The sequence below is a fragment of the Bactrocera latifrons genome, unplaced genomic scaffold (genome assembly GCF_001853355.1).
Source record: "Bactrocera latifrons isolate USDA-ARS-PBARC rearing strain unplaced genomic scaffold, ASM185335v1 scaffold_204, whole genome shotgun sequence".
In the NCBI taxonomy this organism is placed as follows: Eukaryota; Metazoa; Arthropoda; class Insecta; order Diptera; family Tephritidae; genus Bactrocera; species Bactrocera latifrons.
The window spans coordinates 549,303-555,160 of NW_017535564.1; positions in this window are offsets into that span (position 1 = coordinate 549,303).

Here is a 5,858-nt window from a genome sequence, read left to right on the forward strand (position 1 = left end):
TCGAAATTTGCACACTCCAATATTTTTCTAAGCAATATTATATATTCTCATTTATACTATACTATGATATCTCATTTGTATTAAATGTTAAGTGTGTGATTCTGATAGTGATGTATAATATATATCACAATTACTACAAAAATTGGTTTAAACCGCCGCTTATTTCTTAAAAAGAAACATATTTTGTCTGAAAATTTGCTTTATTTCCCAACATAACCTAATTTAAATCGATATATACACGTTATCATCTAAAATAGAAAAATAGAAGCTCACTTCAGAAGAAATACAACAACAGATTGCCACATTCGAGTTACGGGGCGAGAAGCATGTACCATCAACGGTTAAAGTGTTTCTGATGGCTTCCAAGACAATATTGAATAGAACAAAGAGTTCAGATTAGTACTTACATACTCTCCACATAGCTATGCATACAAATAATGCAAGTAATAAGCGATGAACATGCTGAAAAACTTTCGTCTAAATAAAATCAGTTTGAGACAACCACTAACGATATTAAAATTAGTTATGCACCGCTCCGTTCCGCATTAGCGCGTTGCGTTAGTCAATTTTCAGACTAATACCATTCGAACTAAAGATTTTTTCGGAAACCCCAAATAACCGTGTATCAAATCTATACCTCATGCATAAAAACTCAAAAAAAAAAAGAAAAAACACTTAAAATATCGATTGCAATTGAATACCGAATTTTATTTGAAATGGCAAACAGCTTCAGTCATTAGTTTTTACTGCCAGAATGGGAAAGCGGAGAGATATTTATGCTCACATCCACACAGCACACTGACGGCTACCCACATATGAAGCACGAAGGGTATCACATATCCCGCCAGTAAACCTTACTGCGACTTATAGCCATCTTATAATTAGTATATTTCGAGCAAATGCCAGTCTACAGTCGTTCTTGATATTCAATTGGCTTTATTGTATTTCTTTTAGTAGCCATGTATTACTATAGAAAGTTATGCTGGCCGGAAACTTTTCAACATATACCCCTAGCATTACCTCGGTTTTTGAGCTCGACTAAAATTTCCATATTTCGTCATAATTAATGCGGTGCTTCCATATCTCTAGTAGACGTGAGAGCATACGAAACCCCATCCATATCATCCAATTCGGGCTAAAAGGATCATTGAACAATAACTGTCGGTCTTGATCAGCACGGAAGAAGTACGGCGCAATGACGCCGCCGGCCCATAAATCGCATGAAACCGTCACTTCTTCGGGATGCAACGGTGACGCATGGAGTCCTTGTGGATTGCAGCCTGACCAATAACGTTACTTTGCTTCAGCCAGAAATGAGTCAATTTTCAAGTTATTGCTCGGTCCTTTTCACGAACATACGACRAACATACAAGAGTGCCTCTTTGTCACATTTTGTACTGTGCTTGTGGATTCAAATTTTTCCACAAAAAGTCCATTTGTTGATCTGACAGGACGATTATGACGACCATAAACTGTTTGTAGCGATCTGAAAGTTGAAGCCACTGACTCAGAATTTCGGTAGTAAATTTTAATAATTTCGACCCGTTGTTGGGTCGTATATGTTTCCATGATGAAATGACAAAGCCTACTGAAGAGAAATGTCGTTCACTGTCCCTATTGGTCTACTTTTGTAGCGTCTATATTGAAAACCCCGTTTTAATCGTACTAAAAAACAATACAAGGCTATAGTGCTGGACTCAGTATTATTTCCACACGCCTGGATATAAAAATTTGCTGGAAGTATGGGTCAACGAATTTCTATTTGCGAATATCTGGTGAATCGCAACAAAACCGATTAATTTTTGAACATCGTCCGATACATGCATCGATAGGGACCCGCCAGAAACACTGGAAACTTAGTTAGTATAAATGTGTGTTACTTCCGATCAGAGATCAAGTGATTACTAACTGTTCCCATCTATTAAAAATAATATTGCTGGTAAAACTTTTTCTTCAAGAGAGTCTCAAGTTTTTGCCTTTAAGGACGAAGGATTCTGAGAAAGTTGCCTAATGAGAATAACTTCAAAATGCTAACAATTATTTGAATCTCACACAATTTTCACCCTGCTGAATAAAACTTCGAATTAATTCAGAAATAATGAACTGATTTTTACTAGATCTATTATATTAGATTTATTCGAACTTCACACGGTTTACAACCGGAATCTTGTGACAGAAAGCGAGCGTGCCATAAATTCGATTTTTAGAAAAATTTACTGGGTAAGAGAGAATATTGCCATCGGTGTACAATATATTTTGCAATGTAAATGAAAAAGTGTTGAACAAATCTCACAAGCTCGGCTTCTAAATGATTCACTGGCTATGTTCTGTGCGCTAAACTTTGGAGAGTAGTGAATCGAACAAGCAGTTGGTTTGAAACTGAAAAAGCCCTATCAAATATTGAGGTGGAATTGAGAAAATTTTGGTAATTTACGACTTTGTAAAAAGATACTGTGGTAGAGGTAGGTAGGGTAACAAAAACAACGTCAAAACAAGAAACAACTCGCTTTTATTATAACAATATTGGTCGCAATACATTAGTTGCGTAAAAGAGAGTGTTAAAACCTCAAAATAGTACTGGTGCTAAATGAACCAGTTCGAAATAAAAGTATTTCCCTACGGGATTATTAACTCCGCTGTGGAGTTCAGCTCCTTTTTTGTGGCCACATTCGACCATAAACACATTAAACCAATTTACTTTAGCCTTTAAGCGCTCGCTGCATGTACAAACACACAAACACACAAACATATATGCATATATATATGCATACACACGAGGGATATGTGAATGGAATTTTCGATAATGTTAATATTGAGCGCAACAACAAGTTGCCACATGTTCACACTTTCATGCATGCGGACACACTGCGACCGTTTGCATGTCGATTGGCGAAAGCCAGACAAAAGCACTTATCAACACGCTTGTGAAAAACACGCCAGTGCAAAAGAGTTGGAAAGTGCGAAAAGTTCAAAAGAGGAAAGCAACACGAAAAGCACACAGAAATGCTGCTTTTAATGCGATTTTGACTTTGCTGCAAAGTGGCAACGTATGTGTGTATGTGGTTTGGCAATTTCACTATCACACACATATTAAATGCCAACTGCCGGTCAGTGCAACCATTAAGTGTGCATAGTGTTGCCACCTCGCTCTCCCACACACTCACCCTTTGCGTGCGYCGYTGTGCGAACACTGAGCCAGGCTGGGCGGCGTCAATGGTCTAAGCGTAGGTAATTGTTAATAATGTTAACGCATAATTACTGCCGTTAGTTGCGTGCAATTGGGTGGCTTAAATGGCGTTGCCAGAGTTGTTTAATAAAATTAAATGTGGCTAAAAGCGTCGTAAAAGCGAACATTGACGTTAAGAATATGCTGGTGCAAATTGATTTTGTTGTTGTTGTTGTTGTTCTTGTTGTTGTTGTTATGCTTAAAACTGCTAACTGAAGCGTGCGCTAAATGGCCCACGTTTAGGTTATACAAGGTCAGAGGACGTAACGTTGCTTGATAGAGTGTAGATGTTGCTTAAGGTCTTTATTTCAAACTGTCCTGGGATACCAAAACTTAAAATATACATTTTTTATCGTCCTTACAGCGGTGTAATAAGCATAATCTGGTAATTATTGGAGTGTTAATGAAATGTTTCGCTAGAAAAAAATTAATTTGAACTAGAAAAGGGGGGACTTGCATCCAGAAGAAGTAGGCAGTGTGTTCTTTGGTTTCCTCGGCTACGAGCTATGTTCAAAATATAACGGTAACTTTCGTTTTTTGAAAAAGTATTTATTCATACACACACTCTCACATTAATGCAGCCGCACTCCAAACAATCTCTATTCGATGTTATGCAGTTATACTCCACCAGACCACACTTGCTAAAACCGATTTTTGGGAACAGCTTTGGCTCTTCCAACGACATCTTTTTTGTAAATCGATGGACCTTATTATGTTCCCTTTTTGTCTGAAATTGGAAAAAGCAACACGAAACAATGCCTGCCCAATTCACGTACAAATTCTTTGTGTCATTTCTTTTTTAATAAACGAAAATCCAATTTCAAAACACTTATTTGAATTTCCGAAAAAAAGAAAAAATTTTTAAATGCCTTTCTGAAAAGCACATTCTATCGATTCCCGTCGGTTCGTCCGTCCGTTCGTCCACCCGTGTCTATAAATTGGGATTTCACGATGAAACTTAGCATGCGCGTTCTTTGGCAAAAAAAAAAAATTAATAGTTCCCAGATGTTTCGCATAAAGGTGCAGAGGATCGCAGTAGGCCCATGTAAGCAAAACTTTTTGAAAACGAAGTTTAATGTCTCGCAGATATTATAAGAACTCCCACGGACAGTGTGAAAACGGACGGAGTGAGAAAATAACCCCGCTCACTCCCCATATAACGGTAGTGTTCAAAACTACTAAAAACGCGATAAATCATCGATTTACCACCGAGATCGTATGATATTGCTCAAATGAATCGGGGGTCAAATTCAGATGATAGCCGTGACCCCGCCCACTTGTAAGTAAAAATACATATCTCGAGACCCGACCGACTGATTTGAACAAAATTTGGCGTGTGGCATTCGTCTCACATTCATATTTTACAATATGTAAACGGGCGAAATCGGACTAGCCGTTCAACACAATTTTAAATTCCATTTCTTTCTTTGAAAAACTCTTTCCTTTCGAGTGAACAAATCAAGCAGCAATTAGTATAACGGAAGAAAACTTTGCACGAATAATGCATTTAGAATATGTCATTTTATCTTATGGCCAAAAATTGTCCACATCCGGAAAAAACTTCAAGCCGCTGGATACCGAACATATAGTTGACTTTTTATCGAAAATTTGCTTAATGTGTCAGATTTGTAATTGAAATTCACAGAGAGTACTTTACTGATAGTACTATGGCTTTGTGCTCCGAATGTGTTGAATCGGGTCAATACTTTTCTGAGCCCCCATAAATATAAAGATTTTTGAACCAGGTGACTTTCTATCGCATATATCGGCCAATATATGAGTTATCTTAATGAAAATGTGAAAGCGTAATTTACTCGTAACAGTATACCATATTATTGGCGATTGTAAGTGAAGGACCTTAACGAAACCCTCGGAATAGTTTTTTAGTACGTTGCATGTTTATAGTATGTGGAATTTACAAAAAAATATTGAATTACGTCGAAAGTAAAGTCGATTTTTATAAAAATAAGGATTTTGCAGACCATTCCACAAGTCCATGAAGCAAAGTAATGCGCTCAAAAATAATTTCCTTCAATCAAATTAGTGTTTCGTTGGATATATGGCATGTGGCGATGTCTTGTTGGCACCAGCAAGTAATTAATCATGTCTCCACATATAGCGTACCCCGTTGACTTCGACATTATGGATGGCTTCATTTTTGAGTTATTATGTAACAGTGATGCCCACTGTCCCATAGACTACTCCAAGCAGTGACTCTTTGATCATCACTGCAAATACACCCTAGACAAGGGTAATAGATTTATATAACAGATTTTCGGATATCAAACAGAGCTACAATTTGTGGGGTATTTGACTTGTACTGTCTAGATAGGAGTTCCATCAGTAATATTGGGTGATCTTTTGTTTTATTTTATGTAGCTCTTGTAGACAATTTTTAGTTCTTCAGTTATAGATATAAAAAAAGAATACTTTTTGTCTAATAAACAAATCTTTGTATTTTAATTTTTGACAGCTCAAATATGAAGAGCTATTTACAATAGCAAAACTTGTCTTAAATCTGAATAAGCAAATGCTGATATATTAATAATATTTTTCCAATATGAAAATGGCACCAACTATATAAGCGTTTTGCACCTTAAGAAATCACCCAATAACCAAACTCTAAATTTAT